This window comes from Mauremys reevesii, linkage group 12, assembly GCF_016161935.1.
Source record: "Mauremys reevesii isolate NIE-2019 linkage group 12, ASM1616193v1, whole genome shotgun sequence".
NCBI classification, from domain to species: domain Eukaryota; kingdom Metazoa; phylum Chordata; order Testudines; family Geoemydidae; genus Mauremys; species Mauremys reevesii.
This window is the reverse complement of record NC_052634.1, coordinates 38,890,186-38,903,216: the sequence shown is the minus strand read 5'-3', so window position 1 is coordinate 38,903,216 and position 13,031 is coordinate 38,890,186. Positions and strand designations below refer to the sequence as shown.

The following is a 13,031-nucleotide window of genomic DNA, read 5'->3' as shown; positions in this document are numbered from 1 at the left end:
CAGTGTCAGAGCTGGGAAGGGAACAACGTGGAACAGACTCTGTCGGTGTATAGAGATAAGCCCGACTGGTGTGAAGGGCTTTGAAATCTGCTGGCTTGGAAACTAACCCCAGTAAACATCCCTTTGTCTGCGCTTCCGACTTCTGGTCTGTTGCTGCTTGCTGTCTGTGTGACAAGAGCCAGGAAGTGGGTGGGGAGGAAAGCCCTGTAACAATGGCTCCTTGCTCCTCTCCCTCCAGGCTCAGGGGTCAAGGATGGGCAGGACTCCAGGCTCCGCTTGAGGATCCTGGCACAGGTGCTGGGGTGGGGAGAAAGGATGGTAGATTCTGACCTGCGCTCCGGAGAGGAGGTAATAAGTGAAGGGGGCATTTTGACTCCTCCTCAGTGTCCCTGGGCTGGAATTGTACATTTCACAGGGCCAAATAAGGGGGTGAAGCCATTTGGCTAATGAAAACCAGTGCTCCAGGTGAGGTTTGAACTCACAACCTCAGCATAGCTCCTCTCAGCACTGCCCTATAAGTACTGTGCGCTAACCAATTGCACCACTGGAGCACCTATAAATTGTTGGCCTCCCAGTCCCATAGGTTGATACAGGCAAGGAGTGACCCCAAAACATTCTCAGTGGGGCTGAGAGCAGGTAGCGACAAGTGTTGTACTTGGTGGGGTGGATTCTTCTTAAGGGTTCCAGGCACCATCTGACCCTTTTGTTCTTTCCTGTGTAATAACAGAGCTGGTTAAGACTCAATGGAGAGTCTTGCTGCAGACCAACAGAGCTGAAATCACTGAGAATCAGCTCTAAGCATTAGTCCTGCTTTGGGACAGTGTCTCTCATGCAAGAAACTGCCCAGTCTGCGCTAGCAGTGAGGCTCCCTCACTAACAGCTGAAATCAGGGAGAGCTGTGTGAAGTGCAGGGCCCCAGGGGTGCCTGGACAGGGGGGAACAACACCCCAGGACTTTTAAAAATGGGAGGGCTCTGCCTTGCCACTTTGTCATGCCCGTACGGGCGCGCGCGGGGGGGCGGGGACGGAGCGCAGGGAGCGGGCGGGGGGGGCTTGGGGGGAAGAGGCAGCGTAAGAGTGGGGTCTTGGGGAGAGGGGTGGTGCAGGGGCGTGGCCTCGAGTGGAAGGGGTGGGGCTACTGTTCGGGCTCTGGCGGCTGCTACTTTTAGGGAGCCTGTTCTGTTCCTGGTGGGACCACAAGACGTCCCAGAGCAGAGAGGGTGGCCAGCAGAGCAGTGACGGGGGGAACAGCAAGTGGCTGGCAATGTGGCCAGACAGCGGAGGGAGAAAGGGGCTTTCCCCCCGGGAGGTGAGAGGTGAACTCTGGGTTTTCAGTGACCCAGGACAGCAGCTGTGGGTGAGGTGCAGTGAAGGGAGGCACATCCACAGAGCTTCTGGTGTCTGGATTTAGGAGCCCGAGGCAAAAGGCCACTGCCCAGCGCACTGTGGGGGGGTGTTTTGCTCATAGTGTTGTGTTATGAATCCTGATTGTGGTGTTTTCCCAAGTTAATACAAGGTGATTTTCCTCCTTTTTATTAAAGTTTCTTTTCTACACTCAGTGGTTGTGAGTGGGGAAAGTATCGCCTCTTAGGGGCACCCAGTGGCCAGGATTAGTTTCCCCAGGTTACTGGGTGGGGGCTTAAGCAGATTGTGTGTTGTATTGTTGAAGAGGAGCCCCAAGCACCCAAACAGGGAACTGTAACTTCAACCTTCAGAGTAAGAGCCAGAGGTGCTGCCAGCTGAGCTAGCCAGGCCGCCTAAACGTATTAACCCCTTTCACCGCAAGAGCAAACACCGGGTACTTCTGTGCTTCTCAGCAGCTGGGAAAGAGCCTCTTGGGGAAATATCTCCTGCCCCACCGCCAAAAGAAGCCCATTGAGTGGGACCGGTCATAGGCCCTACCTGCTTTCCAACCACCTTGTGATGCTGGCTGGCTGCAGAACGAATGCTGGTCTGTGGGTGGCCTTCAGTGAGGGTTCGGCATGCCAGGCTGTCTGCTGGCTACTCATAGGCATGCTTCTCCCCTCCTCTTGCCCTGCCCCTGGTTGCTCTGTGGCTTTTAAGCCTTCCCTTGGAGCTGTCAGCACCACGAGCCGCCTCTGCTCCAGGTGCCCAGAGGAGGAGAGGTGTGTTGGGCTCCAGCCTGGGACTCTGCCTCCCTCCTGCCTTTCCCTGACTATGAAGCCTGGCCTTGGCCCTCCTTCCTTTGAATGCCATGTGGGCAAGCAGAAGCATGTGGCATGTGGCAGCTGCAGGGATCAAAGTTGTGGACATCAGGTGAAGCAGCGAGAAACAACCATATGATCAACCCGCAGGAATCTCTAGCCAGACTGTTAAGTTCTGGGACCCCAACCTATAGCCGCCAGCCCATTGAACCAGCCAGGCCAGTGGGCATCAGTCACCCAGCGTGAGGGGAAAAAAACTCACTCTAGTTCACCTTGAGAGAAGGTAACCAAACACATTGAGCTCCAGGGCTTTGTAGCAAAGCAACATATATCTAAGAGGTCCCACTGAGATTTGAATTCAGATTCCAGGATTCAGAGTCCTGAGTGCTGCCCATTACACCATGGGACCTGCTGCTATTTCATTTTCTAGACCCCTGTGACTCTCAGCTGGCTGGTTTGCACTCTGCACTTATTGCTTCCAACCAGCAGCTTCCTCTCGCGGGACTCTCTCTCCTCCTCTATTGACTCATCTCCTCGAACTCGGCCAGCTGTTGTTTGATCCAGTCGTACAGTCACACACTGACTGGCTCCCCCAGGGCTGCCCAGAGGATTCTGGGGGCCTGGGGTCTTCGGAGGTGGGGGGCCCCCGCTTCAGCGGTAATTCGGTGGTGCGGGGTCCTTCTGCTCTGGGACCCGCCACCGAAGTGCCCCGAAGACCCGCGGCGGAGGCCCCCTGCCGGCGAATTACTGCCAAAGCGGACCCGCCGCCGAAGTGCAGCCAGGTCTTCAGGGCACTTCATTGGCAGGTCCTGGAACGGAAGGGCCCTCATCGCCGAAGACCCGGCTGCACTTCAGTGGCGAGTCCCAGCCGGCGAAAACTGGGAGCAGAAGAAGCTCTGGGGCCCCTGGAGCGAGTGAAGGACCCCACTCCAGGAGCCCCAAAAAACTTAGCTGTGGGGAGTAAGAAGTGGCTGTTGGCTGACAGGGCCTGTCCCCGAGGAGCTGGAACAGCAGCTGCCGCCTCCCCCTCGGCTCCAGGCTGTGGAAATGCTCATTGCCTGGCTGCATGGGCAGCTGCTGCCCGTGCTCTGGAGAGCGTCTGTATTGCTCTGTCAACCCCCCGTCTTCACTGAGCCGGTCTGGTAAGGTCCCAAGTGCCCCCTCCGGCCTGGCAGCTGAGAGTCTGTGCAGACATCAGCCCCCCTGCCAGCCCCACAGGCAGCAGCAGCGCCAGCCCCCCCAGCACCACAGGGGCACTCGAGGCACTTCCTGTGGGGAAATGGCCTTGGCGTCCAGCTGCTAGAGTGAGAGCCAGGAGAGAGCAGTGTCTGGCTCACCGTGGGGGAGAGAAGAGACCTGGTGAGTGCGGATCTCCCTCAGCCTCCCCCGCAAGGCTGGTCACTTCTATTGTCACTGTGATAGTCGGTGCTTCCCTTCAGGGCCGGCCCTAGAGGGGTGCAGGGCCCAGGACAAATCCCCCCTTTCCACCCCAGGTCCTGCCCCCACTCCACCCCTTCCCCCACACCCCCACCCCTGTCCCATCTCTTCCCGCCCTGCACCTTCCTACCCCATTCCTCTCCCTCCCCCACCTCTGCTCCTCCCCATCCCCTGCCAGCGCCTCCTGCACCCCACTGAACAGCTGATCACTGGCAGGTGGGAGGCACTGAAGGGGAAGAGGAGGAGCTTGTCAGCAAGGCCTGTAGTGGCGGAGTGTGGGGGGGAGGTGGCTGCCAGTGGGCGCTGAGCTCCTATTTTTTCCTCTGTTGGTTCTGCAGCCCCGTAGCTCCCATGGAGTCGCTGACTTGGCTCCTTTCGCACTCTAGAGAGAGGAGCAGAACCAGGGCTATGGCTGATCAATGGGGCACCAGGTGAGTGGCAGAGGCTTCAGGCGCTGAGAGTTTGCCTGACCCCTCAGGGACACAGTGTGAGGGGGTGTCCCAGGGATCTCTATGAAAGGAGCAGAACAGGATTTACTTGGGGTGGGGAGAAAATTGAGTGTGTCTCAGGGGGGTGTACAGAGGTATTGCCCGGGTGAGGGACTGGCTAAAACACAGGCCTCGCTGTGAGCAGGATTTGAACCTGGACTTCAACTCCAACACCTTAACCACTCGGCCATCACAGCTGTGAGCACAAAACTGCTCCAATGCCAGAGAAACTGGTAGAGAATCCCAATGCCCAGGTGTGAAGTCATCTGAACTACAGAATTCCCACCGCAAACCTGGCTCCCAAAGCACAGGGGGGATTTGGGGTTTGTTCTCTTTGCTTAGCCAGGTGCAGTTGCTCATGCTCCAATACGTCTGTTAGTCAATAAGCTGCCACAGGACTCTTTGCTGCTTTTACAGATCCAGACTAACATGGCCCCTCTGATACTCCTAGTGACACTCTCTAATGGATCCCCATCCTCCACCCACCGTGAGGTAGGTAGGAGCGGATCACTATTATCCCTACTTGAAAGAGGGAGACGCTAAGGCTGAGAAAGGAGAATTGACTTGTCTTAGGTCACACAGCCAGTCAGTGGCAGAGTTGGGAATAGGACCCAAGAGCCCTGATTTTTCAAACTGACTGTCAGATCTTGAATTTCACACATTGAATGACCTGAATAAAGTGCTCTCAGATGAGCTCCAGACCAACAACAGTGCACAGTAATTATTCAGCAAGTATTTGAGGAGAACTGCAATGTTAGAGAGAATCATGAACTCCTCAGAGACCATTAATGCAGCAAAGCAGCAAAATCTGTCAAACATATAACAGGTTATGACTTATTTCCTTGGTCTTAAAAGAGAACAACAAGGACCTGAGTCTCCTCCCTGTCAATAACCCCCTGCTCAGCCAAACAGGGTAGAGACTGAGGACAGGAGGCTGAGGGTTCTCACCAGAGAGCCCAAAGGATGGCCCAGGTCACCGGTGGGGATCACTGCCCGAGCACTATTTCAGCCCCACATTTTGGGTGGATTCCCACAGTGGGAGCTGCAGAGCGCTCCCCCGCAACACACACATACACATCCTGTTCCCGGTGTTGGGAGGGGAACAGGTGAAAAGACAAAAGAAGCAAGAGAAAAAGAGAAAGGAGGAAGAGATGGATGGAGGAAAAGGTGAAACAAAAAGGACAAACCCTAATGACTCCAGTGATTCTAAGGGAAAAATCCCAGGTGTGGATTAAATTCTGGCTCCTTAAATTCGTGTTTTCCATGCCTAGAATTCAACTGTCACCAGATGGATCAGACTGAACAGGTTTCAAACCTAGAGGAGGCTCTTACCTTCTAAACAGGGATGGCTGTTTTCTAGTAAAATCAGGAAAAGGGAAGGAGAAAACTTGAAAGAGGTTCCTCCTGGCGCTCACGTACGTGAACCCGAATTCTCTCTCAGTCCTCAAAGAGAGACCTGGAGAAGGAGACTTGCTGAAGCAAAGCCACAGGGGTCTCTGAGGTTTCCCTGGCCCCTCGCCCCTGTCCTGCCTGGCTGATGTCAGCATCTCTCTGTGAGGTCACCACCTCCCCACCATCTTTGACCAATAGTCTGAGGTCCTGCAAAAGGCCTTTGTGATGTCACTGCCGCACCCCTCCCTTGCTGTGCTAATGTCCTGCCCCTGGCCAAGCACTGTGGAGGTTTGAGCTACTCCCTGTGGATCACCCCACTCAAGGAGCGTTCGTTCTAGGCAGCAAGCCAGTAGTTTTGGATCATCTGCAAAATTTTTCAGCTCACTGTTCAGCAGATCGTTTATGAATATGTTTACTAGTCCTGGTCCCAGTACAGACACCGCTAGTTACCTGTTTCCATCCTGAAAACTGACCATTTATTCCTACCCTTTGTTTCTTGTCTTTTAACCAGTTCTTGATTCACGTGAGGACCTTCTGGAGGTGAAAGTAAGCCGGTATGTTCCGGTATGGGGTACCGGCAAGAGCCAGTACGCTGTGCCAGCCCCGCCCGGCTTCCCCAGGCTGGTGATTTAAAGGGTCCAGGGCTCCCTGGAGCGGCCGGAGCCCCAGGCCCTTTAAATCACCTCCTGAGCCCCCCTGCCAGAGCCCCGGGGAGCAAATCACTGCCATGGATGCTGCTCTCTCCCGCTCTGCCAACACAGAGCAGGGGCGGCAGAAGCTTCCTTACAGTGGTGGGGGGGCACCGTTGTCTGAACTGTGGCACCCCCATGACACCCCTTCCCTAAGGACCCCACTCACAGCACCTCTCCCCGAGGCCACACCCACAGACGCCTCTTCCCCAAGACTGCACCTCCCACCCCCATCATTTGTCCTAACAGCCAGTAAAGAGTGGTGGGGCCATGGCCCTCTAAACCCCTGTTCCAGCACCCTGACACAGAGCTAAGCAGGCAGCAGTGTGTGTGTGACAGAGCTGTGCTGAGCTGAGGCAGTGAGAGAAGGGGGGCTGATGTCGGGCCTGTCCCCTGCCTCAGGACTGGTTGCTTCCAGCAGCTGTCTAAACTTAGAGGCAGTGTGCGACACACTCACTCTTCCGCAACGCACACACTGTCTCTCCCCCCCCCCCACACACACACGCTCTCTACCCCACCACGCACATTGCAGTTGAAAAGCAGCTGGCAATCTAGTAGGATGCCCATGGAACAATGGGATAGAAACCTGCATCATGTGATGCTGTACCAGCCTGTGAGGCATTGCAAACCCTTCCCAAAGCACCCTGCAGCCAGCTGCACAGTGGGATGGCTACCCACAATGCACTGCTCTCTGTGGCAATCCAAGAGATGCTAGCATGGATGTGCTCTGGTGACACAGGGGCATAGGGTGGACATGCAACAGCTGTTCAATTAAAATTCTATAACTAAAGCCATGTTACTCTTTCATTTAGTCATTTATCCTCCCCTGGAATGCTCGTGGGATGAATGGGCTGGTTGAAGAGCAGAAGAGCTCCCAGGTAGACAAGGTGTCTGGGACTCGAATTAGGCAGCGATCACACACCCAGAGCATGGACACTGCCCAAGGTGGAGTGTGACCAACCAGATGCAGCCAAGTCATCTCTAGTCGCAGGCCATGAGGTGCAGGTCCTTAAAAGGGAAGGGGCCCTGTGCTCAGGAGAGCACTCACAAGCTTGTACCTCCAGTGAATGCCCTTTGCCCGGACCGCCTGGCCAGTGGTTCTCTGCGTTGTATTTCATTGTGCCTCAGGAAGAGTTACCTTCATCACACCATCCATAGCTGTGCTGTGGGACACTTACCTTGCCGAATCCTGACATCTCCAGTGCTGTGCCTGTCCAGGGAGCGTGAGTATACAAGTGTGAGTGTGACACCCCCCACTTCTTCTTTTGAGCTTAGCTGTCAGTATAATAAATGTGCTGCTTTCTGCCAAACTCTGGTGGGTCATTAGTGCTCCCTATGCTTACTAGCTGGCCCAATTTTGGGTAACACCTACGATAAACTCAACCCCTGCAGGGCAGAAGGTGGTGAAATGAGCTGAGAAAAAGCCTTGGCATCAGCACGGGAAAGCTAGAGGATCTTGGCCAGTCACCTTTTGAAGATTTGTGGCTTGGTCTCCTCTGCCCTTGGAGATTGGCCTATGGCGGCCGGCTCTTCCTGCTGCCTCCTTTGTGTGACTTGCCAAAGGAGGAAGTGAGGCAGGAATGGGGCAAAAGAGGAAAGTCGAGCTGAGGATGGCAGGGCAGAAGCTAAGTGCCTCAGTGTGGCTAGGTGGGGTTAGTAGAGCACCACCAGTCGTTCTGCAAAGCCTGGGGAGGTGCGGTTGGCTGCTGGGAGGCAGAATCCTGTGCCTGCCTCTTGGCTTCCCAGGGATGGCTACTTGCAGCCCAGGAGAAGAAGGATGGTTCTGGATGAAAGGAAGACATGCAAAGCTCTGGAGGAAATTTGGGTGCGGGGTGCGGGCTCTGCGCTGGGGGAGGGGGTTCGGGTACAGGAGGGGTGGCGCTTACCCCGGGCAGTGCAGCTCCCAAAGTGACCAGTACACACAACCCTCTGGCAGCAGCTCCTAGGTGGGCGAGGCCAGGGGGTCTCCGTGTGCCGCTGCCTGCAGGCGCTGCCCCCAGAGCTCCCATTGGCTGCAGTTCCTGGCCAATGGGATCTGTGGAGTTGGTACTCGGGGCAGGGGCAGTGCATGGAGACACTCCCCCCACCCCAGGGGATGCTGGGACATGCCGGCCATTTCTGGGAGTGGCACGGAGGGACGGAGGCAGAGTGGGCAGGGAGTAACCTCAGTGCTGCTGGCACATCTCTGCACACCCATTGGGGGAGGGGAGCAGAGGGCCTCCATGTGCTGCCTGGGGGAGGGGCAGTGCACAGAGCTGCCTCCCCTCCCGGGTCTATTACAGGAGTGGGTGGGTGGTGTCTTTTGGCCTGCAAGGTGTAGCAGGTCGGACTAGATGATCACACTGGTCCCTTCTAACCTTAAAGGCTCTGAGTCTAAAAGGGAGAGGGAAGTAAAGGAAAAAAAAACCCAAATACTGCAATACCAGGATGACTCCACCTGCTCATTGTATAGTCCCACCCCTTTCTTTCTCCACTGGGTGTTTAATGAGCTGCAGGACATTGATTCTCTCATTCCATTGCTAAGGTGATACAATGTGAGTGAAATTAAACCCATTCCCAGCAGAGAAAACATCACTTACCTGCATTGACTGGGAATTGAACCCAGGTCAGCTGCTTGGAAGGCAGTTATGCTCACCATTATACCACCAATGCATCTGGCAGAAGTGCCACTTATGCTTGTCCAATGAGGCTAGACCAGAATTGAGGCATTTTACTGCCTGTTAAAATGTACTGGAGTCTCATCACTAAAAAAACCCTACCTCTGTCTTCACCTGGGTTTGAACCATCAGCCTCTCAATTAGGTCACCTAAGTGGTTAACCACAGACACAGGTAACTACCCTACACTTCCCAAGCTTGTCTATGAAGCACTTACAGGGGCACACCTGGCTAGTGAGGGAGGTGCACTGCTGGGGTTATGAGTTCAAGCCTCACCCAAAGCATCGGCTTTCATTAGCCATAGAGCTTCCCCCCCTCACTTTGTCTCAGTCACATGGAAAGTGCCATACGAGGGTGATGAGAGTAAATTCTAAACTCTGAAATGTGGAGGTGGCCCATAGATTGGGATAAGGGGTTTGAAGAGAAAAAGCTCTAAGGATATAAAACCAGACAGGCTCCAGGGGCAGGTACGGTACAACGCCTCAACAGGGAGCCATTCGGGGGAGAGGGTTTCACTTCCTCTGTTCAATGTCCTGAGAGGTATTTTAAGATGAAGATAACACCATGGCTCACAGTTGACTGGCACGTCCTAGGTTAAAGAAAGGAAGGGACTTGGGTTAACAGTCGGAAGATTTGTGTTACCATCACTGTCTGACCCCCCTTCAGTTCAGAGGTTTGTACTTTGTTGGGTGGAATGCACAGACTCCTGGAGAGCAGGGGCAGCTGTTTCCATGGCAGAGAGCCTGGCACTTAGGAGACTATCTTGACTTGCTGTTTTGAAGCAATTCAATAAAATAACAGTGGAGCTGCAATGTCCAGTCCTAAATTTCAGGCCCCCCCCCAGTGCAAAAATGCTATTTTAGGATCTAAACAGGAGGCTTCCGGCTCTAGGGCACCTGACCAGAGAGCTCAGTGGGGGGTGTAAGAGCTGGTGACTCTGAGGGTCCTGGGCTAAATCCACTTGCAGGTGGAAGTGTTTTGATTTATTTGATGGATAATGAGCACCAGCTACCAGGGGAGAAGCCCTGCCAACCTGCTGCCACTCCAGCTGCTGCCCCGGCGGGGGGAGCCCCAGGGGGCCTGCTGCTGCTCCGGCCACCCCAGGAGTGCTGCCGGGGGCCACCGAGCTGTGGCTGCTCCTGCTGCCCGCGGAACCACAGGAGGAAGATGATTTTTGACAGTGACGGATGCCTCATCCTAAAGGTTTTTGTCTGCCCCCTTCCAGTGACTGTTTGGCACAGGAATGCAGCCCTCACTCCTGGGTCTCTCCTGGGGAAATAATGTTTCTGTGCAAAACACCAAAGCTTTTGACAGAAAGGAAGAAAAGGAAATGGCCACACAATGGGACTAGGACATAAGGAATGAAACACAAGATGCTTCTCCCATGTGCATTGACTTTGAACCTTGTTGTTTGCAGTGTTGTTGTATCCATGTTGGTCCCAAGACATGAGACACAAGGAGGAGGGGGTCACATAATATCTTCTAAAGGACCAAGGAAGGGAGTATTATTTACTCCTTCTCATAACACAAGAACTAGTAGGGGTCACCAAATGAAATGAATAAGCTGCAGGTTTGAAATGAACACACTTCCCTCAATCTGCTGGCAATGCTTCTACTAACGCAGCCCAATCTGCTGTTAGCCTTCTTGGCAACAAGGGGACCGTTGACTCATATCCAGCTTCTCATCCACTGTAATCCCCAGGTCCTTTTCTGAAGAACTGCTGCTTAGCCAGTCGGTCCCCAGGCTGTAGCAGTGCAGGGGATTCTTCTTTCCTAAGTGCAGGACTCTACACTTCTCCTTGTTGAACCTCCTCAGATTTCTTTTGGCCCAATCCTCCAATTTGTCTAGGTCACTCTGGGCCCAAACCCTGTCCTCCAGCGCTTGGATTCTTTACGTGCTTTCACAGAGTGAAGAGCACATGTTCCATGATTTCATATGGCAGAGTTTTATGCTATAGGGAGCTTTCCCTGTGTGAATTTGACAGGTGAATCAACATAGAGACATATTGTGACCCTTCTCAGGGAGCTGAGGGCTGAGAGTCTCCTTGTTGCCACCTGCCACTAGGAAGAGGGAGTTTTGCATTTGGCAGCTGGATGTTAGTGACCAAACTCACCCAGCCCTTCAGGAACTCAAGAACCCTCCTCTGAGCTACAGCAGCCACCCTAACCCCTGAGTTCCTTCAATGTGTCTCCCACTGGGGTCCAGCCCAGATCACCAGATACTCAGAGAAATCCCAGATTCTCTCTGCCCAAAGCAATGGTATATCCCCGGTTACTAGTTTTACTGTGGACCACGGCTACTGTATCTCACACAGCACTTGAGTATAGTTATCAAACAAGCAGAAATTTATTTAACAACCGATAGAGATTTAAACAAACAAATGTGAGTGATGGAAACCAACTGTTACCAACTAAACAAAATCAGAAAATGTAACCTACACTTTTTAATAGTTACCTTTCCTATCTAAGTAGATTCTCACCTCACACGTCAGTCAATTTCACTGATTGCTAGTCCCTAGGCGCCATGGCCCTGCCTTTCATGAAGCATCACTGGTCATTAGGAATCTCCTTGGTGAATGGACCCAGAGTGTTTTTCTCCACCCTGTTATGAACTGAATCAGTCTTTTGTCTTTATATTCACAGAAAGGACGATCTACTCATTCTCATATTGTCCTTGTCACTTCCACAGGGTTTCAATGTCTATAATTTGTCTTTGATGGTTTTCTATTGGCTTTTCTGGGTTGGTGCAGAGGCTGACAATGGAGCAATACATCACATAACTGGCTAGCAAGGGAGAGGTGCCAATTCCCTCCCACTGGAATGGGCCGTCCCCAACAAGACCTATGATTGGGGTGACTCACTTTCACAACAATAACATATGGGCATAATTTTCCATGTACTTACATTACCCCTTAACTATGACTTGGACACACCTCTCGCAGTGAGTAGGAGTATCAATAATTTACAAGCTTTCAGTAGAGATCTCACTGCTATGCTTCCTGGATAACTATCATAAAAGCAGTGTATTAGCTCTGGGGAGTTTGTCAGGTCTGACACAGGAGTTGCTTGTGAAGAACAGTGACCCCCTTTGCCAATTGGCACCAATGAGCTTTTGTCACAGATGCACTGAGCTATACAGTCACATCCTGATAGAACAGAAAGGCCAGCACAAAAAACAGAGAGAGGAACAATAAGATACTAAAATGACAATGGCTGGAACTCTCCATTTCTCTCAGTCTTTGCATTCATGGGCACTAAGAGCTGTAGCTACAGTTGAGGAACCAGGTGAGCGGACAGCTGGCTCCCCCTCCATACGAGTAACTTTCTCACATATAGGGAGATGGGTCAAAATTGGAATTGATGTTAAGACTGTCTCTACACTTCAAACACTGGAAATATTCTTCTGACAACCCAACACTGCCTACACTGGGGCTCAGGTCACATTAACGACTTCTCTCAGTGGAGAGGACTTTTCACACCCCTGAGAGATGTGGCTCTGCCAACAGAGCTTTTCTACATCGACCAGCCTTTAGCTGGCTTATTGACCTGAAAGGCAATGGATTTCAGTCTTTTTCTTTATATTGATGGTTGATGAGTGCAGCTGTCCTACCTGCTGGACACATCCTGTGACAGATGTCAGGCCTTTCCTTTGCAAATTAGAGAAGTGGGGAAGACAGTGACCCTTACAGTCTAAGTGGGTAAAAACTTATACAACTTGTCACCTCGAGTAGCTTTCCTTTGAACAGAAATTGACTTCGAAACTAAACAAAATAAATTCTATTTGAAAACATAAAATATTAAAATCTATACTGGGCCAATATTCTCTTATACACACTTTCTCACACACATTCTCCCACCCCAACCTTTGGAGTGAGGTTTTCTACCAGAACCCTTTATATTACAGGGGGTAAATTAAATCAAATTAACTTTTCAAGATTAGCCATCATTTCCTGTACGACTAACAAAACAAACAAAAACCAAGACAACTTTCAGTTTTCCAAAATACTTCAGATTATCACACATTTAGTCTCTTCTTCTTTAACCAATAACTTCACCAATAATCTCATTTTAATAGATGATAAAAACATTAAAAGATCACAAATTGTTATCATATATGTTAGTTTTCTTCTAATGCCCATTGCCAACAACTGAACCTTGGCTCAAGTTGTGGTTTGTCCTAACACTTCTGTGAGTTCATATATCTC

General features: G+C 52.2%; 2 non-coding genes across 2 annotated transcripts; both read right to left on the bottom strand.

Moving 5' to 3' along the window:
- Positions 1-457: 457 nt before the first annotated feature.
- TRNAI-UAU lies at positions 458-551 on the bottom strand. The gene is made up of 2 exons: positions 514-551; positions 458-493 (listed from the first exon to the last, which is right to left on the bottom strand). It is a non-coding gene; the product is annotated as a tRNA-Ile (tRNA).
- Positions 552-8,750: 8,199 nt separating this feature from the next.
- Positions 8,751-8,822, bottom strand: TRNAG-UCC. The gene has a single exon. It is a non-coding gene; the product is annotated as a tRNA-Gly (tRNA).
- Between the last annotated feature and the right edge of the window lie 4,209 nt (positions 8,823-13,031).